This window comes from Schistocerca cancellata, chromosome 8 (assembly GCF_023864275.1).
Source record: "Schistocerca cancellata isolate TAMUIC-IGC-003103 chromosome 8, iqSchCanc2.1, whole genome shotgun sequence".
Classification (NCBI taxonomy): Eukaryota; Metazoa; Arthropoda; class Insecta; order Orthoptera; family Acrididae; genus Schistocerca; species Schistocerca cancellata.
The window spans coordinates 273,531,970-273,550,233 of NC_064633.1; the positions used below are offsets into that span (position 1 = coordinate 273,531,970).

Below are 18,264 nucleotides of genomic sequence, written 5' to 3' on the forward strand. Positions count from 1 at the left end.
AGATGGAGAAGGTTAATAACATTGGTATTATTTTTAAAAAAATTTTAAGAGTTTTCATATAAAAAATTTGAAGGTATTACATTCCAGTGTGCCCTCATACGTCATATGAGTAGTTTCCTATTAAAAGATGATCGACAAATGTTTCTTAATTTCCACTGGTCTTACATATTTCCTTGCTTAAATGAAAATGATTCGTCTAACGGCGCCTCTGCAGGCAGTGTGTTGGGCTGCGCTATAAAGACATTTGCGGTCTTCACGGGAGAGTGCGCCCTCTGTAGCGAGGTGTGCGAACCAGCAGTGTGAGGGCGCCGCTGGGGCAGGGTAGTTGGGAGGCCCCCACCAGTGTTTGATGGACAGAAAGGAAATGAAGCGAAAACCCATCGGCGACTGGCGCCGGTGTGGGGCTGCTTTCTATGAGGAGGCCTCCCTTCAGGTGCCATCCCGCCACTTCCCGCTGCGTGTCCAGGGCTAGGCGTACCCGACGGCAAAAAAAAAAAAAAAAAAAAAAAAAACGGGTGATGGTAGCAATCAAAAGAAGATTACATGATGCAAGAAAGTGTATTGTTAGAAAAAAAAAACCAATACAACAGATAAATTTCCGAATTATATTAATGGTAAAACAATGCAGATAATTACAATTGCAACAAGACAAAAGTGGCATGCAGAAAACGCCAAATTGGCATGCTGTGTGAATGTGCAGATTATTACTTCTCCAGCGCAACAGAACAAAGTAGGGAGAAACGCATTTGCGCGTAGAATGAGTGTGGGAGTGAGTCTTGCGTAAGAAGAAGAAACGTCAACTACGAAGTGACGGAGTTTGCCAACGGCAGGACCGTGGCTACCGACACTGTGGTTAATCGTAGGAATGACATTATCACTGAAACACCGGATTTTCGGTTCCACCGGTTCTTTTTGTCTCTAATTTGATCAGGCTGTTAAACCCGCTCAATATAACCGATTTTCGATGTAACTGTTTTTTTTTTTCTCATTGCTATTACTTCTCGCAACCAACATAGATTTAAAGTAAATGAAATTACAATGAAATCCAGACCTTCAGCTGCTTACAAACGTTGATAAATATCAAAGGGGACAGTTGAAAATGTGTGCCCCAACCGGGACACGAACCCGGGATTTCCTGCTTACATGGAAGACGCTCTATCCGACCTTTTTTTTTAATGGGGTGAAGGTGATTTGAAGCTTAGACTGTGACTTCGACGCTACTAGTTTATTTATTTTTTAAATTTTTATTGTTGTTTATTATTTTATTTTATTTATTTTTTATTTATTTTATTTTATTTTTTTTTAATGTCAGACTTACAACCTTTGCTGATATACATTTTGTTGTACTACCGCATAAATGACTGAGGCACCGAGGACACAGATGTTTGGTTTGATTTCTGGGACGCTCAACTGCACGGTCATCAGCGCCCGTACGAAACCCCAATTTTTTACACAGTCCATTTTTTTTCACAGTCCAATCTAGCCACAGTCACAAATGATGGTGATAATGAAATGATGAGGACAATACAAACACCCGGTCCCCAGGCAGAGGAAATCCCCAACCCGGCCAGTGGACACAGAGGATAGTGCGACTGCAGGGAGGACGTATCTCTGGCAAGCTATCTGTTAGACCCACATTCTCAACTTACTGTCCATACACTACAATAGTAGTGCCCCTGCCCAACATACTCATTACTCGCGGCAGTCAGCCTACCGATTCCCGTAAGATTTCGGGCAATGTGAGTGCATCCGCACTGAAGAAGATCATTGGCCGGTAAGCCTTCTCTATATGAAGATGGTATCTGTCCTTTCGGACATGTCCGAAAGAACAGATACCATTGGTGATATTGCAGCTGTCGAAGAATGAAATTACAGTGAAATCCAGACCTTTAGCTGCTTACAGTTGTTGATAAATATCAACGGGGACAGTTGAAGAAGTGTGCCCCGATCAGGACTCGAACCCGGGTTCTCCTGCTTACATGACAGACGCTCTATCCGTCCTAAAGAACATATATTTACAGCAAAGGTGGAAATTCTACTTAAGATGAATGTGTAGATCATGATCAATATGAGGCTGAAGCTACGGCAAAATAGGTCTCATCAAAAGCTCGAGCAAAACCGAGCGAAGTGTAACACCGGTTAGCACACTGCACTCGCATTCGGGAGGACGACGGTTTAAAACTGCGTCCGGCTATCCTGATTTAGGCTATCCGTGATTTCCCTAAATCGCTTCAGGCAAATGCTGGGATGATTCCTTTGAAAGGGCATGGCCGATTTCCTTTCCCATCCTTCCCTAATCCCAGATAGTACACCGTCTCTAATGACCTCGTTGTCGACGGGTTTAACACTAATCTCTCCTTCTTCTGTCTCCAGCAAAGACTGCGAAGCTGAAGGAGACTGGCGCAACCACAGTGAGAGCGAAAAGTCATAAGTCGATAACTTCCGCGGATCATCACTTTGGATGTTATGAATTTTTCACCACGAACGAACACATAAATAAGGGTGCAGTTGTTATCCTAAATTTATAGCTCGTCGATAAAATTATAGACGTATCAATCAAACTTTCCTTCTCATTGATTGAACATAGTGGGTATTGTGTCCTTATATGATGTCGCATTTTTATGTGCCTCGTCCCGTTTTTAACCTTTTAAATCAAATGGATCGTTGGACTTCATTGCTACCACACTTTACAAATAGTTGCTCAAACTAGGGATGCTATCATTGTGCAATACAACTGATGTCCGAGGACGACAGAGAGAAACTGCCGTATAGATCACGTGGGGGCAAATCCTGCATGCTGCACGTACATGCGTATCGTCTAATAGACCACGCCTTCACGGTTGCCGGGAGTCCGTCTTTAGCCGGTCATGTCTGACTTTCTACGGTCGTGTTCTACAAAATATACACGACTTTTGTTAGGCTTGTTAGCGATGCAGTGGAGAACACACAACTAAGGCCCGCTCGAAGCAAATGTCGTAAGCACCAGTAATACGAGAAGGAGAAGGGAGATATACCACAAGGATATATGGATATACCAACCAGTTCAAGTCTTATCTCTGTGCCTTATGTTTTTCTTTGAAGGCCAAATGAGCTTAATACGCGATCTCACAGCCACCGTATGTGCAGAGCGAGCGAGGCACTACAGAATGTGCATATCAGCCGGTGGCAACCACGCCCGCCGCAACATGTTGCAGGTGCATAATAAAGAATTTCATTCGAAATTACTGAAATGGGCACAATATTACTTTGCATTTCCGAGTAGTAACGTCAGCGTACAATGAGTGCCCTGTTTTATGAACGCACGATGTACGAAGGAATGCAATAAATTGCAAATCGCCCCAATGACAAAGATGTTGCTGTTGTTGTATAACTTAATATTATCCCGCCAAGAGTTACACGAAATGATTTCTAGGAGAAACAATGTTCTTTATAAAGTGCAGACAAATGAAAAATATTGATACTGAACTGTATTTTTCTGTTATTTGTTCATAAGTCTAATTGAAATGAATGATATTGAATTTCTTTTCACTTTCTGTCCCAGAAGAACTTACCGTTATTAATTTGCTTACTAAAGAACTTTTAGTTTGTTTGACATAAGATTATCATGGGAAGTAGAGAGCACTTAACAAGAATGAGCACTTAGTTGCTATTACAACTGCCATATTATAAGGATGTTTAGTTATTTTCCTTAGTTTAACCCCGTTTATGATTGGTCTCGCAAACAACTGACTATACAGATCATTAATAAACGACTGAAAGTACCCAACTGAGTATTTCAATTTAAAATAAGTATTCCGGCTGTTAGGGCAAAACCTTCGGCTAAACGTAACCTCAAGCCCGGTTTTCTCTCGTTCGACCTGGCAGTCCTACACGCCACACGACTACGATGCTATACAGACACTAAAGTATTTGTTGCTAGGTCCTAATCGTAGACGTTGTCATTGTCATAGGTTTTCCCAATTTCTATACCAATCCAGTATCTCAAAGCAATGGAAATTTTATGAACAAACATCAATAGTTTTTTTTTTTAAAGTTTTATTTAAAAGCCAAAAATTTTAGCATCGTTGCTGTGGCAAATTGATATGCCGGATTTTTGAACCGATTATTAGTAAAAAATTAAAAAACCTGTTACAACAGAAACCAAACAAATACCGAAAAATAACGGTTATTCAGAAGTCAAATATCGGTATCGGGTTTAATTGCTCGGTTTCTTCTATCCCTAGTTCATCGTCCCGCAACATTGTAGCTCGCTTTGTCGCAGTCCCACGACTGCCATCCGAATGTGGAATCGAAGCTTTCTGAAGAGCTGTACACGGTGACACGCAGGATCTCAAACGTCCACACCCGACTAGCGCCAGAGGGGTCAGAAATATTGTTATAAGCGGCCGTGCCGGGTCTTACAGTCGCAGTCTGCACCATTTTTCGTGAAATGGGGTCGTTTACGTAATGGCAAGTGTCCAAACGCGCAGAGTGGCAAGGTCCGTGGTACCGATGAGTGTCAACAATGGCGACCGTTGTTGTGGTTTCCCTTCACGCTGCAACGGAGAGAGGCACGGCAACACCCGTGCGACCGACAACACTGGTCACAGTAATGACATCACATCATCGTTTCTGATGATTCCTGGTTCTGGGTACTCCTTCAGGCTCGACGCATCCGTATGTACAGGCTCCGAGGAGTACGGATGATGCTACATTCAAATGTTCAAATGTGTGTGAAATCTTATGGGACTTAACTGCTAAGATCATCGGTCCCTAAGCTTACGCACTACTTAACCTAAATTATCCTAAGGACAAACACAGATACCCATGCCCGAGGGAGGACTCGAACCTCCGCCGGGACCAGCCGCAAATGCCAGATTGCATTATCATAAGGATCCAGCACCAGGCAGTTTGGTGTGGGGTGCACTGAGTAATCCACCCACCGACTTATGGTTCGCAGGTAGCTGTGCCCTGCTATCGGGGTCTCCATGAAGTTATCTTTCGAAAATATGGAGCAAGGCTTCGTGCTGGCCTTGCTGCACCGACTTACCTCGACACTGAGGGTGTTCCGCTGTGACCACGGCGAGCAGAGACTGCATTTATCTCACCCACTGAAAACACACGCTCATGGATTGCCGAGGGTCTGCTGTTACACCACTCGCCAGCGACTACTATTGAACTCTGGCAAAGAGTTGAAACATCATAGAGTAATGTACTCGTAGCTGTTATCCACGCGCAGTTCGACTCGATGAAGAACCGGGTTGAAGCAGTGGTTGCTGCCAGAAATGGCGCCTCTGTGCGTTAAATTCTAAGGCAAAAAGAGAAAAAGAAAAACAAAGGCCGTCATTGGATGTGGATTTGGAGGGGCACGTGGTCAGCACATCGCTCTCCCGGTCGTTGTCAGTTTTCGTGACTGGAGCCGCCATTTCTCGATCAAATAGCTCCTCACTTGGCCTTACCAGGGCAGAGTGCTCGCCAAGAGCGCCTGGCGGACCAGGACGGTCACCCATCCAAGTGCTAGCCAAGCCCGATAGCGCTTAACTTTGGTGATCTGACGAGAACCTATGTTACGACTTAGGCAAGACTGTTGCGAATTTGAGCTATGTAGACCCCAAAAGACCTACAAAATTGGAATACATTCTTTCTACTGTACTGTGTACTTAAAATAAGTAAAATTTTCGTTATTTTACTGTCCTTCCTGGTGTTGCAGTTCTAATAAACAGCAGATGACTGGCCTCTTCTGTACCATCGACCGGTCAACGAATGAGATGGTAAACAATACCTATGCAATAACAAACAATGTTTGCTGTTCAGTTGTGGGACGTGAGGTCCGCCAGATATGCAAAACACCATTTTTTCTCAGTACCCTAACATATTTCAGCACCAATGTGCCATCATCATTGGGTTTCCGTTTTATTTATTCTGTAATGTTAAGATTACTGATGATGGCACGGTGGTGCTGAAACATGTTGGGGTACTGAGAATAAACGGTGTTTTGTATAACTGGCGGGCCTCACATACTACAATTTTAACTGCAAACACTGTCAACACAAGGAGCTGCAAATCCAAATGATGTTCAATTTTGGTTTACACGATATAAGTAAACGTTAAGATCTCAAGTATCTTACATATACCCACGCAAATTTTAGCAACATGTTACACAGAATAAGTAGAACGCTGCTACACAGCGCTGCTACAAGTACACGAATCAGCTAAACACTATTAAAAATTGGCAACGTCTGCATTTGGGACGCTATAGATAAAGTAAGCTACAAAAACTCAATTGAAAGGTCTAATATTAAAAGTATATCACAACACCTAACGGTGAATAGGAAACCACAGCAGACAAAAATAATCTTTAAAAACGTATTCAAAGTGTATACTCTGACAAACATTAATAGACATAGCTCAAACACACTGCATTAATGCAGTTCTCTACAGTAGTCCCAACAGTAAAGGAGAATGAGGAATCCAAGTGGCATTTAAAGCTGATATTATTCAACAAAGAAGGCAAACATTTCCTCTGAGGGCACTAATTTAGAACAGCATGCTGTTAACTTGCTAAGAAGCTAGATGACATATGTGACGCAAATTCATCTAAAATTTAAAAGAAGCGTAATCAGACACCAAGTACTATAACATCAGATAAATATATCACATTCACAGAGAATCATGTGGTCCACTAACACCAGTCGACATTTGAGAAGACATCCAGACAGAGCAACATCGCATATTACTGATAGCAGAAGATAACTACGAAACTTAAAGACACTCAGTACAGGAGAAAATCGTGCGACAAATAACATTGAATACTCTTCTCCTTCACCTCCTCTAAACCTCTCTACCTAATGATGCCTCTGCCCCCCTCCCTTCTTCCTTCCCCTTGAACGTGCATAAACTGGTCGCCTGTGTTGTTCTTTCGCTCTTTGTAGATCACCTGATATACGGTCTGTCACCCCATAAACTACTTACGAACTAAAGTGAAAATAACATGCTGTAAAATGGATTCTCTAGAAAAACCTGGCAATTACCATTATTTCTGAGCATAAGAAAGGTTCGAAGTTGCTATTGCCACTGTTCGTTTTGTCCCCAGCAGGTCGAGGTTAATGCAGTGGCGAGTTCGTATTCGAATCACGTTAGTGGCAGCAGAAACATGTGGGAGGTCAAGTGGTTTGACCCTGCGTTAACGAGATGATTGACTCGGAGTCTATTTTAAATGTAGTTTCGAATGACGTCATACGTCCACGGGTGGGCGGCGTCTGCTTGGGGCGAAGAATTCGTAGCGATACTTGATAAGCTTAATAATGCCATAGCTGAAGGAGAGGTGTTCGCATCAGAAAATATCAGCAATAGGAGTTCCCAGGCTTGAACTGCTGTGTGTCTTTTCTTACTGTTAATCTACTTTCACTAAGAATGGCCAATAAATTGACTTTGTCGTTTTGACGTTCAAGTGAGGGCTATGGTACATACTATTTAACGAAAGTCGGTCATCTTCATTAATTTTCCAAAAGTGCTCCTTAAAAATGTACCGATTTCGTTAGTGATGTCTTTTTCCCCCTCTTCCTCTGCTCTATCGTTTATCTAGGTTTCCCATTGCCTTAAACCATCGAATGTACTACATCCGCACCAGAGAAAGCTAGTAACAGTAAACTTCATCATATCCATTACGGTTGACGAACTGCAACCGTAATTTAAATTGGCAGCCTATTGTATGCATAATTTGTAACCAGTCCCTTCTTGAATTTCACATCGTTTACTGTACTATTTACTAGTTTTAGAGTCACTACAGGGTCATCAACAAACGAAAATGTTACAGGAACATTATATTCCGAACAATGTGCAGCTAGAAACGTGTGGAAATTTGTGGTAAGATATTATGGGACCAAACTGCTGGGGTCGTCGGTCCCTAATCTTACACACTACTTAATCTAACTTAAACTAACTTACACTAAGGACAACACACACACCCACGCCCGAGGGAGGACTCGAACCTCCGACGAGGGGGGGAGCGGCTCGAACCGTGGCAAGGCGCCTTAAACCGCACGGCTACGCCGCGCGGCTAGAAGCTAGGGTCGTAGTGATTGCAGGGCCTTGCGGTAACCACGATAAGTTCTGGAAAATTGTACAATATCGAAATAAATTGTCATGGGTACCACGAGGTAGTATACCCACAAGGACCGTAGTGCCAAGCTGCACTTGTCCGGAATATAAGGTTTTTGTAACATTTCCATCTGTTGACGAGCCTGCATTGCCTCGAAAATTGGTGTTTACTCTCAAACACCAGGACAAATGGAAATTTGGGCCACTTCTGGAAGTGTGCTCGAGTAGCCAAAGTGGTTAAGGCAACCACATGCGACAAGCAGGAAATCCGGGTTCGAGTCGCAGTCTGGAACAAATCTTCATTTGTTCTGAAATATTATATGGTTGATGCAGAACCTTAATCGCAGGTTGGGAGTTCTTTTTTAACTTTTTACTTTAGCTTATAAATTCTATTTTCATTATATACTGTAAATGTTGATTAACAAATATTTACTCGTGTATTTAGATATTTAAAAAAAATGTTTAATCATTAATTCCATGAAAATGCGAGTTTCGTAATATATTAAAATGTGGTACAAAAAATTACTTTTTTATTTTTAGAGATCGATCAGTGTTGCTGAAGTATTTGTTTTTCATTTAACAATAAGACGTTTTGCATGTCTGTATCTAATTTTAATTTATTTTCACGATATTAGTGGCTAAAAATATAAAAGGTGTTAGTTTGGTAAAAAATTGCGATTCGGTATGTGATAATTGTCATCTTCATTTTATGATAGATATGTAATTTATAAATGAAAGTCGAAAAGAGTTGCTGCTGGTGAGAGTCGAACCAGTTACCTCGCTACCACAAGACCTTTAGGCTTCGCTTTCAGGTACCATACTGTTTTTACCATTGAATGTTTCCGAACTCTGCAAATATTTTGTATTCAGTAGCTCTCGAAAACAATGAATTTTTTTAAAGAGTTGCGTCGTAATTTACTACTAGCGTATTGGTAACGAGACACTGACAAATTTCTCCAGGTATGAACTGACAGCAACACATTTCATTCTTCTTGCAAAACAAAACTGCGAGTTGGTCATCTTTGCGGTCTACAGCAGCACTGGAGCGAGAGACAAATAAAGGTATCTTGTTATAACAAGAACGACACGCGAAGCACGGAGCAGGTGTAAATCTACGCCGGCGGCGCCGAAATGCTGCGAAGCGGCGTCCAGTGGCGCAGCCTAAGCGCGCGGGGCAGTTAAGTTTGGCCGGGCAGTAAAGAACTCTGCACTTACCACAATAACGCCGGCCGTTGAGTGTTGTTTCGCGGGCAATAAAAGCTATAACGATGCGAGCTGGATTACGGCAGACTTAAAGAATTACCACGGTACTTAACTGACGGCGGACCCTCCGGCTGCTGAGCCTGAGGCTTATTTATATGGCACTTAAATACCTGTTTATCGCGGCCGCCCCGGCGACGGATGGATGGATGCGCCGAACAAGTAGCACGTCCGCCAGAAGCCTTTTGTGTGACAAATGTGACATCCTCAGACGCGAAATTCCTTTTGTGTCGTTCCAGTGTCCAGTGTTAACACGTTCTCCTCCCTCCCAACCCCCCCCCCCCTCCGCCAAATGCAAGCCCACATCTCGTGGTCGTGCGGTAGCGTTCTCGCTTCCCACGCCCGGGTTCCCGGGTTCGATTCCCGGCGGGGTCAGGGATTTTCTCTGCCTCGTGATGGCTGGGTGTTGTGTGCTGCCCTTAGGTTAGTTAGGTTTAAGTAGTTCTAAGTTCTAGGGGACTGATGACCATAGATGTTAAGTCCCATAGTGCTCAGAGCCATTTTTGAACCGCCAAATGCAAATGGCTCTACCTTTTTTCTTACTACTGAGGTTAACGCATTAGATTCGTATCCTGGACGGGTGCGATGTTAATTCATCTGTCGGCATCCTGATTTATATTGTCTCAGTTTTTCCTAGGCCGCCAAGGCGAATACTGGGAAGGCTCCCCAAACAACGCTACGGAACTTCTTCAGGTTCCTGTTTCAGGGCTATGAATTTGATACACCTGTTTGCGACACTACGTTTCCCCCTTATCAGTTCAGTTTAGGTGCGCCAAACAGCACGAGATGATGTCCCAGAGACAATTCGCCCAGAATGTTAGTTCTAAACCCTTAACTGTTCAGTTTCAAAAAACTGTCTGTGGAGGGGAAGACTCAGTGCTGTTTCCAGTATGACTGACCAGAATATCGCTTACATCACGAAAAAACAGAGAACTTAGCAGAAAGTTCCCACTCCTGGCGTAAAAGAAGCACATTAGCAAACAAGAGATTGGCAATGACGTAGAGCAGCGTCCCATCCATTGGTCAGTCTCTTAGCACCACGCACAGTGGCAGTAGCAACTCCCTCGACAGCATGCACCAACCGACATCCTCACGCTGGTTGGGTGGCCCCACCGCATCCCATACTTTGATGTTTGTGCAGAAAAGGCAAAAATGTCTTGCTCAAATATTCTCTGATAGAACGGCAGTGTCTGCCCTCATTACAGGCAGGTGCTGACTCTCCCCGATAAAAGGCATCGAGCAGGCCACGGCTTCACTTCAACAAAACTGCTTAACTATCTGGGGATGTTTCGTCTTACAATGGAGATTCACTGACTACCTTCTGCTGACAAACAGGAACTAGAGAACACACCAGGAGCACAGCCTGCCAGTGACAAAAACGTAAAGCTTTTCTCTCCACCAAACATGCCCAGTACTCTCAATAAAATAACCATAGTGGCAGGAAAACGAAGCACTTTCGAACAGACAGCCTTTCTGACCTGTTTTTTAATTTCTTTCATTTCCTGCTTCTCTTGAATCTAAACCCACACACGCACACAAATAGCTGATGAAGAAAACATTTCTTGAGCAGTTTAACTGCGAAACCATAAATGATGGAATAATTCTGCTAGCTGAAAGATTTAATTTGTACACTGGAGGTACGAATTAAAAATACCTTTAGTCACAATTTTACGTGTTCTATACAGTACACTACTTCTCTCATATGAGAGAGAAAATAACGCATGCATTAAGACGAATTACACCTGATGATGGACACACAAGATCCGAAATACATCGCGTACTGAATAAAATACGTAAATTGTGACTGAAGGCATTTTTTTAATTCGTACCTACAGTGTATTCAGTACAGTCACGTTTGAAGCTGCGAAATATAGATAAAATTAGATTCATTATTGTGGCAAATACTGATGTGACTATGCACAAGTTTTAGAAGCAAAACGTCTTACTTAGATTATGGCATGCAATGAAATACAATAAATTTCTTACATTCGTGTTCAAAAGGTTCAAATGGCTCTGAGCACTATGCCACTTAACATCTGAGGTCATCAGTCCCCTAGAACTTGGAACTACTTAAACCTAACTAACCTAAGGACATCACACACATCCATGCCCGAGGCACGATCCGAACCTGCGACCGTAGTGGTAGCGCAGATCCAGACTCGAGGGCCTAGAACCGCTCTACATTCTTGTAACAGCAAGAATATTCTTGTAGTGTCTCCATTTACCAGTGATCTCTAATGTCATCACCAGCTTAGTTGAAATTTTCTGAACTATGTGATAAACATACACTTCGTTTTTACTTGTTTTATATTTGATTTTCGTTTCTGCTGCGCTTGTACACACAGTACGTATTATTTCTACGTTATGAATCGCATCCATTCAATCCCAATTAATAGTAGAATATACCTCACTGAAAACCTCTAGAGAAGATTGATCTCCGATAAATCGAAATAAGTACTTCAGCAGCAGAAAGTAGTATTTTGAAGTGGTGTTAAATAAATACGAAAGTTTGGGAACAAACTGTCTGATGCGTTCAAAACATGACTGCAGTGGTTATTATGGTGAATCATTCAATCATTTCATCATTTGCTCTATTCAGCTGAAGAAAAACTTCAGTTAAACTTTCGCGAAGCTGATTCGTTCTTATTGTCTGAAGCACTGACTAAATTCCTTAATTTTCATGCCAGCTTATTACACTTTTAATACTTAATAATAATTTGAAATGGATTTACACTGTTGCTTATAGGAACCACACGACACGGCTCTCTCTCAGTTGCCCATAGACTCACACCTCACGCAGGGGCACAAAAGTTCCCAACTAACGTGCCAATATAATTTCAGTGAACGTAATTTATAGATCCATTTCTGAGTCTGTAAGACAAGAAAACAGTGTTTTTAAATGTTTAAACGTAATTCTTGGTGTGATCGACAAAGCTGGACCAGAAAAGTTCACAGAGTGAGTAAGGTGAAGATCCACTGTTCGACGAAATCGTGGGATCTTAGTGATACACAACAAATATCTCTTTTGTTCTATAACCATGTTATAGAGGACATCATGCCACAGATAATGCAATAAGCGTCGACGATAGTTTAAAAATTAAACTATGTACGAGGAAGTGTTGAAAAGTAATGCCTCTGTATTTTTTATGTGAAAACAGTTAAAACTCTTTAAATAAAACAAACGTTATTAAAATTCTACACTGTTATCCCTCATTTCTAGATATTTGCAATCCTCTGTCGCTAGAGGTATCGTCACTGTAGCGTCCAAGTAGAGGAGGGTAATGTATCTGCTCGTGCGGAAGAGCTTGCCGTAATCGTGTTTCGAATTGGAAGAGTTATTCCACTCAAGGAGCACCCAGTCCTTCAGCATGACAATCAAATTACACACGACTGTTGCGCATCTACAAAAATTTGACCCCTTGGGTTCAGTCATCGATCATCCTCCATACAGTCTCGTCTTGGCCCCATCCTATTCATCTGTTTTCAAAACTTAAAAAGCACTTTTAATGATTTTACTTTGGTAGTGATAAATCGGTGCAAGCAGAGGTTAGGCTGTTCGATGAGATTTCGGGATTGCAGCCGGATCACGTTGACTTCTTGCCACGATATTTCAGCTGGCAATCATCCAGCCACCTTCAGGTGAGTGTCCGTCACTGGAGACTGCAAGTTCACGGAGTCAACTTTATAGCAAAAAATTGGCGCGAAAACGCATGCGCATTGGCGTCCGTCTCAGGAGCGTCCTCTACCGAAATCCGCGCCCTCCGCGCCCTCTGGAGCTACTGTTCTATCTGTGGCGCGCAGGCGCATGCGTAAAGGTGAAAACTACGTGTCCACCCTCTGTCGGAATGCGCGCGCGTGTCGCTAAAAACAGACGTCATATGTCGCCAGACGTGTCATTATGAATGAAATGTCTTCTCTCAGAGGAAATTAGAGAGCTCACAGGGTCCCAAGCCTTGTCCAGTTGAAAACCGCCATCACGATTTATAAGGTTTTGCGCTGGGCGTATCTCCACAGATTCTTTAATTATTAATCCCAGAAAGTTTTCGCTGGGGCCAAGATTTTCCTGGCAGAAAAATCCATAGCGTGTCCTGTGGTAATACAGTGCTCAGCTACGGCCGACTTACTGGGCTGCGAAAGGCGAGTGTGGCGTTCGTGTTCAACGCACCTTTCATGTACTGTGCGTGTCGTCTGACCGAGGTAAGCTTTGCCCCAGCGAAAACTTTCTGAGATTCAGTAATTAAAGAATCTGCGGACATACGCCTAGCGCAAAACCTTATAAATCGTGATGGCGGTTTTCAACTGGACGAGGCTTGGGACCCGGTAATCCCTCTAATTTCCTCTGAGAGAAGACATTTCATTCATGATGACACGTCTGGCGACATCTGACGTCTGTTTGTAGCGACGCGCGCGCGCATTCCCATAGAGGGCGGACATGTAGTTTTCACCTTTACGCATGCGCCGGCGAGCCACAGATAGAACAGTAGCTCCAGAGGGCGCGGATTTCGATAGAGGACGCTCCTGTGACGGAGTTCAATGCGCATGCGTTTTCGCGCCAATTTTTTGCTATAAAGTTGACTCCGGGAACTTGCAATCTCCAGTGACGGACACTCACCTGAAGATGGCTTGACGATTGCCAGCCGAAATATCGTGGCAAGAAGTCAACGTGATCCGGCTGCAATCCCGAAATCTCATCGAACATTCAATACGCTGGGAAAACATCAAGAATCACAGAGATGAGGTTTCTTGCACCGTCAACAAAGTCAGACATTCTGCAGTGATGGTCTGAAGAAACTGGTCTCTCTTTGCGAGAAATGTGATCGTCGACAGGGTAACTATCTTGAGAAATTAATATGGAGACTTGAAGAAAAAAGATGTAGAATAATAACATTTGTTTTAATTAAAAAGCCTTACCAGCTTACATTTGAAAAAATTGGAGGCATTACTTTTCAGCATACCCTCGTAATAGGGAGTTTAATAACGACGAACCCCAATTAAAGTGTTCTGAATTAAAAAGTGAGCACGTAACTTTGATTGGTAATCGAGATATATCATTTACGTGGTAAAAGCATTAGGCCTATCTGCCTTCTTTCATTTCCTCATGGGAAAGACATAAGTTTACGTTTTCGGGCTGAAGGAATAAACGAAGGATGGAGTTACGTCTAATCGAAACAGCCAGCTGAGCTAAAAACCTGAAAATTTACCGTGAAGCGATCACGCCAAGACAATCTAATGTATAATGAGGTATATCGCGTAACGTAGAGTAAACAGTACGAAAATAGTCACTACTGGCAAGCCACAATTATCGCTCCCGTTAAAAATTAAATGACGCGGCCATCCTATCAATAATTAACTACAAGAGCAGGTAACACTAGTGATCACTTTCTAGGTTGGAGAAAATTTGGCACTGGCTGGGTGCTTTGTGAAAGGAAAATTTCTAAAAATGGCTGTGAGCACTATGGGACTTAATATCTATAGTCATCAGTCCCCTAGAACTTAGAACTACTTAAACCTAACTAACCTAAGGACAGCACACAACACCCAGCCATCACGAGGCAGAGAAAATCCCTGACCCCGCCGGGAATCGAACCCGGAAACCTGGGCGTGGGAAGCGAGAACGCTACCGCACGACCACGAGATGCGGGCGGAAAATTTCTATAATTCCGAGTAAAACAATGTTATAGCACCATCCAAAACTGCAAAAGTAATTTCGTCCTATTGATTATGGGAATTAAAGGTGAAGGATGCATATGCAGTGATACGCCGGAATTAATTGTGAAGTAAAAATAAATTGCAAATTTGTGGTAAGATCTTATGGAACCAAAATGCTTACGTCATCGGCCCCTAAGCTTACACACTACTTAATCTAACTTAAACTGACTTACGCTAAGGACAACACACACACCCATGTCAGACGGAGGACTCCAACCTCAGACGAGGGGAGCCGCAAGGACCGTGATAAGAAGCCGCAGACCGCATGGCTACCCAGTGCGGCTAATTGTTAAGTATGTAGTACAATAAAGGCAGAAACTTAAGGATGTTCCAACGAACAAAAATGCGTACGGTATGAGATACGGAGAAGAAACCCGAAGAAATGATCAAACAAAGTACACTCCTGGAAATGGAAAAAACAACACATTGACACCGGTGTGTCAGACCCACCATACTTGCTCCGGACACTGCGAGAGGGCTGTACAAGCAATGATCACACGCACGGCACAGCGGACACACCAGGAACCGCGGTGTTGGCCGTCGAATGGCGCTAGCTGCGCAGCATTTGTGCACCGCCGCCGTCAGTGTCAGCCAGTTTGCCGTGGCATACGGAGCTCCATCGCAGTCTTTAACACTGGTAGCATGCCGCGACAGCGTGGACGTGAACCGTATGTGCAGTTGACGGACTTTGAGCGAGGGCGTATAGTGGGCATGCGGGAGGCCGGGTGGACGTACCGCCGAATTGCTCAACACGTGGGGCGTGAGGTCTCCACAGCACATCGATGTTGTCGCCAGTGGTCGGCGGAAGGTGCACGTGCCCGTCGACCTGGGACCGGGCCGCAGCGACGCACGGATGCATGCCAAGACCGTAGGATCCTACGCAGTGCCGTAGGGGACCGCACCGCCACTTCCCAGCAAATTAGGGACACTGTTGCTCCTGGGGTATCGGCGAGGACCATTCGCAACCGTCTCCATGAAGCTGGGCTACGGCCCCGCACACCGTTAGGCCGTCTTCCGCTCACGCCCCAACATCGTGCAGCCCGCCTCCAGTGGTGTCGCGACAGGCGTGAATGGAGGGACGAATGGAGACGTGTCGTCATCAGCGATGAGAGTCGCTTCTGCCTTGGTGCCAATGATGGTCGTATGCGTGTTTGGCGCCGTGCAGGTGAGCGCCACAATCAGGACTGCATACGACCGAGGCACACAGGGCCAACACCCGGCATCATGGTGTGGGGAGCGATCTCCTACACTGGCCGTACACCACTGGTGATCGTCGAGGGGACACTGAATAGTGCAAGGTACATCCAAACCGTCATCGAACCCATCGTTCTACCATTCCTAGACCGGCAAGGGAACTTGCTGTTCCAACAGGACAATGCACGTCCGCATGTATCCCGTGCCACCCAACGTGCTCTAGAAGGTGTAAGTCAACTACCCTGGCCAGCAAGATCTCCGGATCTGTCCCCCATTGAGCATGTTTGGGACTGGATGAAGCGTCGTCTCACGCGGTCTGCACGTCCAGCACGAACGCTGGTCCAACTGAGGCGCCAGGTGGAAATGGCATGGCAAGCCGTTCCACAGGACTACATCCAGCATCTCTACGATCGTCTCCATGGGAGAATAGCAACCTGCATTGCTGCGAAAGGTGGATATACACTGTACTAGTGCCGATATTGTGCATGCTCTGTTGCCTGTGTCTATGTGCCTGTGGTTCTGTCAGTGTGATCCTGTGATGTATCTGACCCCAGGAATGTGTCAATAAAGTTTCCCCTTCCTGGGACAATAAATTCACGGTGTTCTTATTTAAATTTCCAGGAGTGTAGATTTAATAACTTCACTGAAATTAATAATGTCGACTTCCACTCTTCAGTTACTTGTTAACGCAGTCCCGGAGTACTACCCATTACTACACACCAGCGACAAAAGATTACAAGTTGCCGGCGGTGTAAAAACAATTGAGAGTGTAATGTTATTACCGTGACGGAAAGAACTGCTTGTGAGAGTGTAAAAATTATGAAGGATTACTCAGCGTTAAATTCTTTCTCAGGCACCAGTTCTGATAACTTTACTGCGTCACTGTTCGACGGACCACACTGCTCACCGTGAAGCCACAAAATTAAGTAGATGTCAGAAGCAGTAGGAGAAACTGCAAATTTCCAGGACAGGAAAGTACCCGTGTGTACTCACATTGTTATTTGAAAAGCGTCATTTTGTTCAACCAGCATTATAAATAAACGACTACCACCGAAATGACGTCTACCGCGTGTTAAGGTTTGCATAGCAACAGTACTATTGGTTCCCACAGTTGCCGTCTGCTCGGCTCGCTCAGCAGTGATGTTGTTGCCCATTTTTAGATACGATGTTGTAGAATTACAACGTTAGGAAAAAGGGTTGAAATAAATACGCAGTTTGATCGTATAATTCCTAGATTTGGCGATTTCTGGCAACTGAAAGCTGGAGCTAAACGCGGCTGTGGACAAAGCAAGCAAATAAAGCGATGGTCATGTGTAATAATACATATCAGCGCACATTCCGCTACAGAGTGAAAATTTCACTCTGGAAAGATCACCTAGGCTGTGGCTAAGCCATGTCTCCGCAGTATCCTTTCTTCCAGGAGTGCTAGTTCTGCAAGGTATGCAGGAGAGCTTCTGCGAAGTTTGGAAGGTAGGAGACGAGGTAATGGCGGAATTAAGGTTGTGAGGACGGGGCGTGAGTCGTGCTTGGGTAGCTCAGTTGGTAGAGCACTTGCCCTCGAAAGGCAAAGGTCCCGAGTTCGAGTCTCGGTCCGGCACACAGTTTTAATCTTCCAGGAAGTTTCATGTGTAATTTACTTGCTCCTCTGACCAACGCCTTTGCTGCTCACTAAGTTTCCCTTGGCACGCTCTGTTGCGCAAATATAAAGGAATTCAAGAACAAGTCGTGTGTGTCTGATTAATAATATTATTGGTGTCGTTACTCACTGTACATATGGAGAGCTATACTGAGCTGAACCCTCTCGTAAACAAAAATATGTCCTACAATTGGTAATCCGCTGCGTTACTCAAGTATCTTCTGTTGTTGTACCGTGGGAAGCATTTTTCATGCTAGTTCCGTCAATAATTAGATTGTACATTGAAGCGCCAAAGAAACTGGTACAGGCATGCGAATTTAAATACAGGGGTATGTAAACAGGCACAGTACGGCGCTGCGGTAGGCAACGCCTATGTAAGACAACAA

General features: G+C 44.0%; 1 non-coding gene across 1 annotated transcript; it reads left to right on the plus strand.

The window, feature by feature from the left end:
* The first annotated feature begins 17,765 nt into the window (after positions 1-17,765).
* Positions 17,766-17,840, plus strand: Trnas-cga (transfer RNA serine (anticodon CGA)). The gene has a single exon. It is a non-coding gene; the product is annotated as a tRNA-Ser (tRNA).
* The last annotated feature ends 424 nt before the right edge of the window (positions 17,841-18,264 follow it).